Genomic DNA, 14,798 nt, shown 5'->3' with positions numbered 1-14,798 from the left:
CCAATTATAAGCTGCACCATTTTGACTAAAATTTTGATCCCAACCCAGAAATGCGGCTTGCACTCAGGAGCGGCCAATAAATGAAAAAAGTTCTGAAATTTCCCAACCCGGCAGCATGAGCCGAGGTGCCGAGTTGAGCACCTGCCAGTAAAATCCGTGATTGCGCGATTGTTACAAATTGGTTTCTCTGTTGCGCGGTGGGTGGAGGCAGGCTCCCTGCCATGGGCAGCGCCGGGGGGAGGTGGGGACTCCCTCCTGCCGGCCCTGCAGCCCAGGGGGCAGGCAGGGGGCTCTGTCCCCACCTGCCGCCATGAGTGCCAGCGGGCTCCGTCTCCGCCTGCCACAGTGGGTGCCAGCAGGCTCTCACTGGCACTGCAGGGCAGCGCTGGGCCGGGGCAAGTGAGCCCAGCGGTGGCGGAAGCGGCGGCTGGCCCCGAGTGGCCCCGCTGAGCGGCAGCACCGAGCTGGGCCACCTGGCTCCATTGGCAGCCCCGAGCCGAGCCACTAAACCCCGCGATCCTGCGATTCAGTTACTAATTCGTTACTTTGTTGCACGCGGGTCCTCACTGTGAACAACAGTGCGGCTTATAATCCGGTGCAGCTTGTAATCGTGAAATTACTGTAGTTTTTTTGTTGCTACTAACTTCACCTGTTTAGGCTTAGGGTGTGGAGTTCAATGTCTAGGACACAGTTTTCAAATGCAGTTTTAAACTTCTGTAAAGTACCAATTTAAGGCATATATATGATTTTGAAATAGTTCAGTTGTCCAGAACAAAGATTTGTCCAGTCAAAACCTACACTTTCTTTTTCCCCTGGGATTTGGATTTCACTGTTTCTTTACATTTCATCAATATTGCAGCAGTCCCACCTCTGATCCTTTTATGTTACTGCCTTTAGAGCTCAAATGTTTTCTGGAAGCTTCATTTTTATGACAAACTCCTGATTTTGAAGAAAAGGTAAAGCTAGAATTTTGGTGCCACAGAAGACATGGTCTCACCCTCTTTTGTGAGGGTTTCAGCATGCTTGAAGGCTTCCCTGGTACAAGAGAAACTTTAATTTTGGTCCTGGTTTTGTGATAGGGCAGGATATAACTATGTGATGGTTCCTTGACATTATTTTGTGGAGGAGCCTGGCATAGTCTCTGGGCTCTAGGGGTGGTTCTGCCTTACTAAATGACATTTCTTTGTGTTCGCAGCACCCCTTATGGTGTTAGTACCACCCTGATTTTGGCCAGGAATGGAGCAGGGAGAATTGCAGAGAATTTTTGAAAGATTTGTCAGACAATATCCAAAGAGACCTACATGTACCTAGGAATGTGGTGATGTACCTAGGAGGAAAGGACATAAATATAGAAAATTTCTCTCCCTGGAGCTTGGCTGACTTGCATCTTTCTTGATGAACCACAGAGCTTGGAGTCAGCTCTGTGTCAGCCATGGCCAGTGAGTGAGGAGGCTGGCTGGAGCATTGCTGGAAGCTGTGTGTGCTGAACAGTGCTGCTGGGAGGGAAAAATGAAAAGCATGAAAGAAATAGAATGGGTCCCAGATGCTTTCATCTTCTGATATACACCAGTTTGGTATAATTCTGAGCTTAAATGCCTTGAGAGGCCAATTAATAAAAACATCTTCTCTTAGTGAGGCTTTTGGCCATAGTTCAATGCTTTATTAAAATTGGGAGGCAATTGAGTTAAATAAACTTGTGCATTTCAAACCATTCTGTGATTCTGTGATCTTAAAACTACTGAAAATTATTATCTTTTGAGTTTCAGATGACAAATACAGCATTTAGTTATGAAGGATTTTTTTAGCTATCTTTTAGATGGCTTCCAAGCATCAGAAAATGCAGTTCAATAAGCTCTGTTCTCCTGGAAACTCTTTGATTGTCACACTTGCCTGCAGTGGTGGGTTGCCCCCAGCCAACAGGCAAGTTCCCGTGCAGGTTCACTCACTCACTCACTCACTCACTCACTCACTCACTCACTCACTCACTCACTCACTCTCCCACACCAGCAGGATGGGGGCAAAACCAGGAAGAGGATCAAGAAAGCGTAACTCAGGAAAGCTGCAGGTAGAGATATCTGAAACTGAGACATTCCTTTGGGCTTCTACCAAAGTCATGGGAACACAAGCAAAACAGTTTAGTAGCCACCATGGGTGCTCTATCCAGTTAAGTAGCCCAAGGCATCCATGAGTGTTGGACAAAAGATGTGAGCAGATCATGTTGGTTTGGATTTTTCAAGAACCCATGCAAACTAAACAAGATTTTAATTCTGTTTTGGGCACTTCAGAGGTCTTGCCTTTCTACATAGAGATTTTTTTAAATTACATTGAATTACTCAAAGGCGGGAAGAAAAAAGGGCGTGATAGTTCAAACTGTAGAAATGTTACTAGAAGCATATCTGTAAAAGGGATGAAAGACATTTTTTCAGACTGTAAGAGTGGCTTAATAAATGCAATTCTCAGCAATGCTAATCAGAAAAGATAGTTGTAACGTTCGGTCCAGCAAGTGTAACTCACCTAGAGCTCCAGAGTGTACTGCACAGGGTAAGTATGAGACGTTTAGGATCAAATTGGGGCTGTTTGAGTTATAGCTGCTCAGAGCTCAGCACTTTGGAAATGAAAGAAGAGGGGAAAGAAGTAAGATATATGATTTAAATAAAAAGAGAACATCATTTGTGTGGAAAGCCACACAAAGCCTATTTATCTTACTGTCCTTTAAAAAAAAAAGACACAAACCTGAAAAAAATTCCAGTACAATTAAGTGCATAAAATACTGGTTTTGATTAAGAATTTATTACATAAATTAATATCAGTATGTTGACTGTACCTTTGTGAGTCACAAATGTGAACTATTAATAGAAAATGCATGGATATTAACAGAGTGGTTTCATGACAGCTATATTTTTGAAGCTGTTAAATAAAAAGGAATTATAGGGATGATAATTTTAGTGCCCTAGATGCATGTAATTTAGTAACAAAGCAAATGTTTCCTCTGAAATGCTGCCAGCAATTAGAAATTCCCAGTTTCTTGCCAAGCATTGAAGCCTGCAGCCTTTGAGTGGAATCCCTTCTCCTGCACTTCTAATTTCAGTCAAGAATATAGAGTTGACCCTTTAATTTTTTTTTTTCTCTAACAGTTTTTGCAGAAACTGAGGGGGAAACTTTTAGGGTACAGTAATTTCACGAATACAAGCCGCACCAATTTGACCAAAATTTTGGTGGAAACCCGGAAGTGCGGCCAATATTCCGGGGCGGCTAATACATTAACAAAATTCTAAAAGCTGCCAACACGGAAGTGAGAGCCCGCGGCAGCCCCAAGCCAAGCTGGAGCCCGGTCGGCCCCGGCAGAGGTGGGAAAGCCTGGCAGAGGCGGGGCCAGCAGTGTGGGGGGCGGGCGGCAGAGCCTGAGCCAGCAGGGCGGGGCAGGGGGGAGGCAGAGCCCGGGCCAGCAGGGCGGGGGAGCCCGGGAGAACTGGGGCTAGCAGTGCAGGGGAGCATGGCAGAAGCAGGAAGGCCGGCGGGTGGGGCTGCCTGGCAGCGGGGGAAGCCCAGCAGAATCGGGGCCAGCAGCGTGGGGGAGCCCGGCGGTGCGGGGGCCTGCAGTGCCGGCCAGGGCGAGGAAACGCGGCGGCGGTGCAGACGGGAGGGGATGGCCGGCGAGCCCGGCGGCGGCGGCGGCAGCCCGGCGGCGGGGCTAGCGAACGCGGCGCGGCCGGCGAGCCCGGCGGCGGGGCTAGGGAACGCGGCGCGCCGCGGCCGGCGAGCCCGGCGGCGGGGCTAGGGAACGCGGCGCGCCGCGGCCGGCGAGCCCGGCGGCGGGGCTAGCGAACGCGGCAGTGGGGCGGTGCTGACGGGAGAGGGGGGCCAGCGAGCCCGGCGGCGGCGGCAGTACCACCCGGCCAGCCCCGCCGAGCCGTGGCGCTGAGCTGGGCCACCCGGCCCCGTCGGCAACCATGAGCGGGCCGAGCCTTCCTGGCCCCGCCCCGAGCCAGTAAAGCCCGCTATGCCGCGATCCTGTTACTAATTGGCCAATTTGTGAAAGCTGCGCACGGATTCTCGCTACGAACGAAAGTGCGGCTAATATTCGGGGTGCGGCTTATCTATTGACAAAGACAGCAACATTGTCGAGGCACCGGGGGTGCGGCTTATAATCCGTGCGGCTTGTATTCGTGAAACTACTGTATTCTCTATATCTATACTTTTAAAAGCATTTTAAAAGCATATTTCAGCTGTCTGGCTACTTCTACCTGTTACTGAATCCTGATACACCTTTTTCTGTTTGACTAAAAGGCCAGACAGCATGTATTGATTTTCCTAACAGAACATGATCAAATCACCCTTAACTTTTTCCTGGGTAAACTGAACAGATACCACTCACTCATTTAAGCTTCATCTTCAGTCTTCTAATTTCTCCCATAATGTGATTATCAGTTCCTCCTTGTACTACAAATATTAGCACAGGGCTTAGCATTTACATTAGTCTTGCAAGAGCACTCTGTAAAGAGAAAATTATAAAAAAACTCAATTTCTGCTTGGCATTCCTCTATCTCTACACCCAACAACTGCAACGAGATCTATCTGTTTATTCTCAAAAGTCCCAGGTTTTAGCTGAAATGTAAATGAGCATTTTCCACAGCCCAAGGCAAAATCTATCCCTAAGTGCAAGGTTGGTCTGAGATGCAGACAGATTTCACTGGCAATGTTGTCAGCCAGTAAGATGGGTAGGGGAGCACCAAAAACTGACAGTATTTTAGGATACCCCTAAGCCTTTGGCCACTTCTCTGCGCATGTCTGGCTACAAACCATCGTGGACTATGGCTGTTCTTAGGCCTGACAGCAGCACATATGTGGCCACCTTATGTATTTGGTGTGTTTGGTATGTATCTCCAGATGATTGGTGTTACCATAGGACTTTCCATGTAAATATCTGCAGAAACTTGGACTGGCTAAATTAAGGTCAGCTAATGAAAACCACATTTGCATGTCCTTGATGTGATAGCACAAATCAGGATTATAAATGTTGTTTAGCTTATTCTATGATCTGCAAAAGGAGATCACAGATTAGGTTTGGATCTAAGTTTTTATGATTGATTGATTCCAATACACTTAAGCCTTAGATATAAAAGTTATCTGACATTGGTAGTGAAAAAATAAATATGTGAAAATTCAGAGACAAATGAAGAATCCAGAGGGAAAAAAAATAACATCAAAACCAAACACACACACACACACACACACACACACACACACACACACACACACAAATATCCCCAAAACCACAGCAAAAGAATCCAAAACCAATAAAGATCAGAAGAATAATGCAAAAAACAACAACAGGTCAGTTACTTGTTGCCAAAACAGATGACTAGTTTTCCCAAAGGCAAATAGAAACACAACTCCACTATTACTCTTACTATTACCACTCACCCTAGGCATAAAAAATGTTCCATGATGACAGATGGAAAGGATTTGCTCCAATGTTACAGAATTACCTGCATTTTTTTTTATGTCTTTGCATTTCCTACATTTTAAATACTGCAGACTCCTGGACAGCTACACTGTTCAGGCTCAGTCTGGTGAATCATTCTCAAGTTACAAGTACACTCCTTACCTGGAAGATTTAAGAAAGTAATAAAAATCTTTAAATTGGAAAAGCTTCTCAGTATAGAGATCAAAAAATTCTCCAAGTTTTTCTACAAGACCCTGCAATGGAACCTTGTTCCACAGAGCAATTTGTCAGTACTGAACACTGTAGCTGTGAGGTGAGGGTAGCGCTGTGACCAGACCAAACTCCATGTTGTGAGCTGGGATTCAGCAAGAGGCAGGTGGGTTGAGACCTAAGAACAGATGATTAGATAAGAGCATCTGAGTCTGGCAGCTCCAAATGTTTGCAGATGATGACAGTAAACAAATGGCAGAAACATCCTGAAGCTTCTTCCTTTCATAAAGTTATTCTATCTGAACAGGCTTTGGACATTTGTTTCAGAAGGTTCTAGAAATATCAGCTGCATGTAGCAATGAGGATTTTGTCTTAAGAAATTGTCCACACACGATGTACAAACACCCAAAGTGAAGACCTCCTGGAAAAGTACCTGTGGAACCATAATAATTTTATTATTACTTTTTATTATTTGGACATAATTTATTTTGTTTGATGCAGCTCATCCCAATAACCCAACAGCTTTTAAATTAAACCTGTTTCATTTCCTTATTGTGTGGGCTTGCTACCTGCCTATATTCTACCCATAAAAGTGCACAGCAACTTCTGAACCTAAAGTCAGAGATGGAACAGTACAGTGGATGTACAGTAACAATTTGCTAAGTAAATGTATATGCTCATTATCTTTTAGAGGAGTATGATAAGCCCAGAAACTTGTAACTGTAAAAAAAACCCAGAAGAGGCATTAATGTTTGAGATAGAATTGTGGAACATTTTAGTTTTATGTGGAGAATGATAAGGCCTGCAGAAAATGTCAAATTAGGAACAAGTGAGTTTCACTGCCCAGAGCAAATTGTATTTGTAAATAAAATCTTTATTCAGACACTACCTGGATCCCCTGGAGCACAACATTATTCTTTATCTAAAGGTCCTGAAGGTATTTCCTGGGCTATCTTTGCCTTTACGCTTGATCCTTTGGCAGTTTGATGACAGATCTGGAGGAAAATTTCCCCTAAAGACAATAGTAAGAATAATTTACCCCCTTCCTCAGTACAGGATGAAGAGCTGCAGAAAAGTAAAACATAAATATAGTATCTTTTCTTCTACTGTGTTGAGTTTCCAGAAGATTTACTTCTTAGATAGACATCCCCTTCAGAAAGAGACGCCTTAAGAACTTTTCCCATCACAGTAGCTCCAAAATCAAGCAGGCCATTATGATCCACTAAGTGGATCAGAATTGGGTAAGCCCATAGTGTTTCCAGTACTGTTATGCTACTTTTCCTACTCACTAAGGTGAGCTATATGTACTTTATTTTTAAATTTTTTTAAGGAAGTAAGCTGCTGGCAAGACTAAATCCTAGTGATACAGCCCTCCAAAGGATCTCTGCTTTAAGAATCTCTCTGCTCTATTCTACTTCAATATATCTTATGGATCAGTTCAATCTTACTATTGATTGGGGGTTTTTTAACTGAAAATTTTCTGCATGTATTGAGAAGGTTTAAGAACAGTACCACGGTAAAGAGTTTATGCTGTGGCTGAGGCTGAAGGTGTCCTTCTTGGTGGAAGCCAGTGCATTTTGCCAGCTACACTCTGAGAAGGCAGCAGCTCATACCATCCCCAAAACCAATTCAAGTGCCACAGCTGGCAGAGGGATAATGGATGAGAGCTTCAGTAGCCTGGCCTTGCCTGTTGAGGAAGGCTGGTGCAAGATCAAACTGGAAATGGAGATCTGCTTCTTGTCAGGAAACAAGGACCAAAGGCAGGAGCTACTATCAACAAGTGGGAGTCTGAGAAGCTGGCCAGCTGGAGAGTAGCTGCACAGCAGGCATAAACACATTCCTTGTTCCAAGCAGGTATGTGCAAAGGCAGCCACATCCAAGCAACTCCAAAGGCTTGTTCATTAGGTAGACTTATGAACATCAGCTGAGACGGATTTGTTCCAAGTGAGTGGATTGAGTTCACTTGATCACTGAACTGAAAAAGATCTTGAGGCAGATCTGTTGACTTATTAGCGCAAAATACCAGTTCTATTCTCTTTTAGAAAACAGTTGCATGAACAAATAAATTTGAGCACTATAATAAAAATTCTCAGCTTCTTGATTTTTGATGTTAAAAATACAATTTTATCCTGGTGTTGTTGTACTCTGAGATGTTCTTTGGAATGTTTCATTAGTTCAGTAACCCAAACATAATGCTTGCTTTTCTTCGTGTCTCGATCTTAATGGCACACTACCTCACAAAGTACATCTGACTGTAAAAGACACCTGTCAATAGATTTTCAATCAGGCTTTCCATCTGTATTACTGATGAGAGTGGTGTCTCCATGCTTCTTGGTGAGTGGGCAGATGAGCTTTTATCACATGACCTGGCAAATGTGATGGATGCAGACATGTCAGAGTCCCTGGGCAAAATGTGACAACTCACTACTTGACTTCACCTCAATCTCTTCACCAGTCAGGCCATGTGGTTGGTTTGCTTCTTACAAAGTTCATCTTTCATCTTTGGCAGATTTAATGTAAAAAATGGAGCAGTAATTCTAATTCTAAACTTTCTTTTTAAACTTAAAGAAAAATTAATATTCAATAAAAAAGGAAATACGTGCATGATACTATGGGTGGGGAAGATGAACCAACCTGCATTTGTATGTTTCTAAGTTTCTGTCTCATAAAGCCTGCTAGAATTTTGCATTAGTATCACTATTTGGCCTCTGGATATAATATATCCTGTATTTTTTTTCTTTATTCTTCTTCATTTTTTTTCTTTTTTAATGCAGAAACTGGAAAGAAAAAAAGGGCATAAAATATATAAAATGTATTTAGATTTAGATTTAGATTTAGATTTAGATTTAGTTAATTGAATGAACCACTAAGGGTGTCCTTGTTCTCCTTGTTCTGGGCAACAGTCAGGATATACTGGTGGCTTCCTCTGACATAATAATTGTTGAAAATGTTGGCTTACTGAGAGAACTCTAAAAGAAACCTTTTTGGAATTATTTTCCAATTAGAGCACACAAGGTTCTCCTAGTTTAATAATAAAAAAAATAGCTACATCATACTGTAACTCCTTTTAATAAATATTTTTATCAATTCATAGGCAATTTACCCATTTTAACAATATTTTTTCAAACATGCAAACAACTTCTTAAAAAGAAGAAGTGAAACTGGTTTTTAAATGTGCCTTTGTTTCTTCTTTTTGTGAAAGCTTGTAACTTTAATTGTTCAGACTGGTGCATGTGAAAAGATAATATCAAGTTTTTAATTTGCCAACAGCCATAATTTTTAGCAGTGCTGTATATTTTATGCTGATATGACTCACACATTCTCCATTTTCTGTTTGAGGGACTGAAAAAATCCCACTCACTGCATCAAAGCCAAAACCTACATATTTTTCTCAGTCATTTAAAAAAGGAACAGAGGGTGATAGAAACACCTTTCTGTTTGATGGACAGCAGCATGCCAATTTAGAGCTCATTCTAGGGACATATAAAACTGGAAACTGTAAAAGTGGAAAGCAGCATCTCTATATACCTGTTTTTATGTACCAGGGAGATGTATGTTCTTAGGAATACATGTCCAAAACCTCTACCAAATGCAGGGATGCTAAAGGAGAGAAAATACTCATGGATAATACATAATGACACAAGTATAGAATGGATATTGTATTGCCCATTTAGCTCTTATTGGTGGGTTTTTCCCATCTGTTTTTCTTCTGAACAGATTTCCCTATAGTCACAAGAACTGATCACCCAAGGGTTTCTAATCATAATTCTGAAAAATGTGGAGCAATTTTCAAGTAAGGCAATGTAATTAGCTCAGCAAAGAAGATAAGAACTGCTGGCAAGCACTAAGATGCATTAAATAAGGTTAAAAAAAATATTAATGGTGTTTGATGGGTTATTTTTGTATAAAAATCTGAGTTGCTAGTGTCCTTTACCCAAAAGTACCATGTACAGAAATACTTCAGACTTACAAAATATGATCCCTAAATGCATTGAATGTCTTTGTTGTGTATTTTCATGAACTTTGTTAGTTAGCTTAGTGGTTATACCTTACACTTAGTGAAGGATATAGGGAACTTACAGTAGGAAGTGAACTGCCTAACCTATTCCAGGTGGGATCAGCAACGCAGAGTTCTCGCAAAACTATGAGTTATTCTTATAGAACAGAATTGCATTAGACTAGAACTAGTGCTTGCTGATCTTCATTCAGATTTACATGATTGTGGTGTTGATCTCCATACCTTGGGCTTGAGAACTGAAATCTCAATTTTATTCTCAGCTAGGAGGCTGAATGTCACCTCTCCCATAGGTAGAGGAGCTATCCAGATACACCACTGGAAATTATGACAACAGAGGAATTAGACTTCAAAATGAAATAATCCAAGCTACTAATAGATCACATACAGGACAACAAGCATGGCTTGTGGTTTTTACTGTACACTTTAGTGATACTTAGTTCACTGCCTACTTTGAAGATAAAAGTTTGAAAACACAAGTTTTAGGTGTTTTTGAAATAATAAAAGTATATAGGGATTATTATGTCTTAATTCTTCTTAAGCCCCATTCTAAAAAAAAAAATCTTAAAGAGTAGCAGAGGATGTTAATATCTTCATAGCATGAGGATGTTTATGTCTTCATGAGACGCAAACAGCTACTCCATTTTATTCTGAATAGAGATGTCTGTCTTGCTTCATTTTAATATACTGTGACTTATTATGAATAAGTCAACATTGTTCTCTCAAACTAAATTCAGAAATTCAACAGAATCTTGTGGACAATCTTCTTATGATCTGTTATTTCAATATTTTTCTTACTTGTTCACACACATTTATTATTTACTAATAATGAAAAGCAAGATTCTACCTCTGCCCTGAAGACTTTGAAGAGGGCAACTGGCTCTATTGGAAAGTACAGTAATTTCAAGACTATAAGGCGCACCCTTTTGACTAAAATTTTCCCCTGAACCCGGAAGTGCGCCTTATAGTCCAGTGTGCCTTATATGATGTACAAAGTTGCGACATTTGCCACCCTGGAAGTGTGAGCCGCAGTGGGGGGGTGGTGCCGCGGGAGTGCCGAGTCACGAGTGGGGGCGGGAGCGGGCGGCCACAGCCGGCAGGAGCTGCGTGAGGAGGGAGAGAGCCAGCGCCGGCCCTGGCCCCGGCGCGGGGGGAATGAGAGGCCACCCAGTAAATTGCCGGCGGGCACCGCCGGCCGCAGGGGGAGTGAAGAGCCGCTGGGCACCGCCAGCCACGGGGGGCGCGAAGTGCCACCGGGCACCACTGGCTGCAGGGGGAGTGAAGAGCCGCCGGGCGCCGCCGGCCACAGGGGGAGCGAAGAGTTGCCAAGTGCCGCTGGCCATGGGGGGAGCGAAGTGCTGCCGGGCACGGGGGGAGTGAAGCGCCGCCGGCCGTGGGAAAGTGGTGGCGGTGCAGCCCCTGCGGCCGCGGGAAAGCGGCGAGAAATGGCGGTGCCGCTAAGCCGAGTGAGGGATGGGCAGCAGGGCGGCGGTGCCGCCGAGCCGAGGGAGGGATTGGCGGCAGGACGGCTCTGCAGAGCTGGGAGGAGGAACAGCATGGCGGCAGAACGGAGCCGCAAGGGGGAAAGGCACAGCAGGAACGCCGAGCCGAGAGAGGGACGGGTGGCAGGGCGGCTGCACCGCCGAACCAAGCGAAGGACGGGCGGCAGGGCGGCTCTGCAGAGCTGTGAGGGGGAACAGCATGGCGGCAGAATGGAGCCGCAAGGGGGAAAGGCACGGCAGGAACGCCGAGCCGAGCGAGGGACAGGCGGCAGGCCCGCTCCACAGAGCCACGAGGGGGAACATCATGGAGGTACAACAGAGCCGCAATTGGGAACGGCACGGCAGGAGCGCCAAGCCAAGCGAGGGAACGGCACGGCGGCTCCACGGAGCTGCGAGAGGGAACAGCACCGTGGCAGAATGGAGCCGCAAGGGGGAGGCGGCCCCACAGCTGCATTGAGCCACGCCTGCCGGCACTGGGGGCGAGCGGGAGTGCCAGGGCCCTCTGCACAAGGAGGGCGCCTGGGGCTGCCTTTGAAAGCCTATGCCAATCTGTGAAAAATGTTTACAAATTGAGCACCTGCCAGTAAACTCCACGATCGCAGGTTTCCGTTACTAATTCCTTACTTTGTTGCGCGCGGCATGGATCTTCGTGGCAAAAAAAAAGTGCGCCCTATAGTCCAGTGCGTCTTATATGATCTACAAAGTTGCGAATTTTGCCGACTCCCAGAGGTGCGCCTTATAGTCTGGTGTGCCGTATGGTCCTGAAATTACTGTACAGCATTATCAATGGACAGGATTGATCATGTAGGGGCCAAACTCTAAATAAAAGTAAATATGACTAACATTCTCCATCATCCATGCAAAAGACTAGAAGCAGCTGTGTGTAAAAAAACGTAAGCACTGCATAGCAGTTTTATCTAATGCATTGTATAGTTTCGGTAAACCTGTTGTTCAGAAATTTGAGAAAATGAAGCTCTTTTTTAAAATAAGTATACCTATTAGAATATGAAAACTGAGTATACAAATCATGAAGGTGTCTGTTTATTTTGAGGGGTCTGTTTGCTTAAAAATAATCTCAAAAAAAGAAGTGTTCATCACTTCCACAGTCTTTAGAAAGCAAGTTTCAAGACTTTATGCTAAGTCAAAAGTCAAAAGACAAAAGTCTTTTCTGCTGGTTTGTACTTTTAACACAAAAAAGATTCTTTGCTTTGTTTAACCTGCATTATTGTAGAAATATCTGTATAAACAGTGCACTTTCATTATCCCCATTTCTTTTCCTTCAGTGTTAAAATTTTTATTGTTTTTGCATGTTCTTAAACACCTACTGCCTTCAATCCCTAAGACTGGTTTTAGTTCACAAGCTAAAACTATTAATGGAATTTCTGCAACCTGGAAGGCAATGACTAATATACAAGTCTTTTGCCACACTTGATCTTGTGAAATGTGTCATGGAACTTATTCAGTATTTCCAGATATCATATATGTGGCATATCTACTACATATCAACACTATACACACAAATACCCCTTGCTGAGAAAATAAATGTCAAATATTCTTGCAGTGTATTGTTTACAAGAGGCAGAGAGAAACCTTATTTTTAGAAGTAGTTTACATAAAGGCAAAACCGATGAATGGTCCCTTGAATAACATTTCTCAATTCAACTACGGCATATATCCAATTTGAAGCTTATTAATTTTTTTCCAGTTTTTCTTGAGGGCAAAGCATTGGGTGGAGAGAGCATACTTTTCTGTCAAATTTACTTCTTCAGGTGATGACATTTAGGATACTTTATTTTAGTTAATGCAAACACAAAGTTTCATCAGGAAAATAGCTTCTTTGAGTGTTTAGTGTTGGTAATTTTTGTGATATACAGAAAAAAACAATTTAATCTTTTGATTCAAATAAGCCTCACTTGTAAGCAGCTAAATACCAAATGACAGAGACTGCACCCATTCTCTCAAGTTCACAAGGCAAGCACTACGGTAGTGCAGCCTGAAATAGGACATCGTGGCATGGTTTTCATCTAATACTTCTTGAGAAAGGAAATACAATTTGCTGTTCAGGAACTTTCTGTTACAAAGAAACATTTCCAGATAGAACACACACAGCATTTGAAATTTCATTTCATAACTCAGGTACAGTTCAACTATTTTGCAGGGTCATTTTGCAACACTCCATTGTGCTCATAATGATGAAACAGATCTAGGTTGCTGCTTCACCTATTCTGCTCTGCAGTTCTCTGAAGGGTAATAAAATGATCAGCCAAAACATCTCTGCCTTGAAGTTGCTGAAAGAGTAGCAAAGGTGGGTAAATAACAAACAAAATACCTAATCTTAAAAAGGAGGCAACTGTAGTGGCTCTTAAATGCTACTAAATCTGAATTATTTAAATGATGGGAACATGGGAAATGGGTAGGTGTGTTTCAAGTGGGCTAGTTGTTTGATAGTGAGTAATTCCGGAATGGCCAGTGGGAAACAAGAATGCATATTGTGACAGAACAGTCAGTCAAACAGTTGTTCAAACAAAGAGGTATTTTTTAAAGAAGGTGTCATTGTCAAGAGCAATCTGACATGAATTTGATCCACATGAAGAACAGTGATTAAAAGAGATCTAAGGTAATGCAGGTATTTTTCCCACTTTTCTTCAAATATTCATGATACTTCTACACGTCTCAAGGATAAAAGAAACAGAAAAAGCTTGTTTACAAAAATGTCAATCAGTTTTACATTAAGTTTCATAATGTTGCAAATTGTTTATCATTGCCATTTTAACCTTTTAGAGGTTTTACTACCAGACCTCCACCTTTAAAATGTTCTCCCAATACTCTAAATTCCTTTGCTGAAAAGTGTATTTGTAGTAGTTATTTGCTTCCAGTTTCAGCATCCCTTGTCAGGGAAAATATATTCATATGAGGGACATTTCACAAAGAAGACTTCTTCATTTTCAGGCCCAATTTCAATGTGAAGACACCCCCAAACACCCAAACTACAGTGGACTTTTCTATCACGGTACAGATTCCACTGTTCTGAGTTTTAGGGGGTTTATTGTTGCTGTTGTGGTTTTGTTGTTTGTTTCGGGTGAGGTTTTTGTTGTTGTTGTTGTTGTTATTGTGGGGGCGTGGTTTTGTTTGGTTTTGGTTTTGGTTGTTTTTTTAACAATAGCTATGTTTCAGTAGCATATGATTTTTAAAGGCTTCTCGTCTTCGTGTGCCTGGAGTTTCGTAAAGGTGTATCGGAATGTGGTGATGTATTTCTTTGCGGCCAGAAGAGAGACTTCCACCCTCTAACAAGCTCCGTGAGAGCTCCAAACACACACACACACAGACTTTGCGTTTAAAAGGAAGTGCTCTAAGAATGCAATGTCAGGCAGGCGGAAAGCAGCTATTATTCCCATCCTCTCCTCTGTTTAGGAGAATTTACTGTTGCCTCCCACCTCGGAGTGGGGCGCTTTCATTCCCCGCGCTGTGGACGCCGCGTCCCGCCCGCCGCGGACCGAGGGGCCGAGCGGGGCCGCCCTTTCCGCCGGGCCGAGGCGGAAGCGGCTGCGGAGCCGCACAGGAGGCGGGCGGGCACTCGGGCAGTGCCGGGGCCGGGAAGGGGGCTGGCACTGCCGGCCGTGCCCGG

The sequence above is a fragment of the Catharus ustulatus genome, chromosome 1 (genome assembly GCF_009819885.2).
Source record: "Catharus ustulatus isolate bCatUst1 chromosome 1, bCatUst1.pri.v2, whole genome shotgun sequence".
In the NCBI taxonomy this organism is placed as follows: Eukaryota; Metazoa; Chordata; class Aves; order Passeriformes; family Turdidae; genus Catharus; species Catharus ustulatus.
This window is presented reverse-complemented; position numbering follows the sequence as displayed.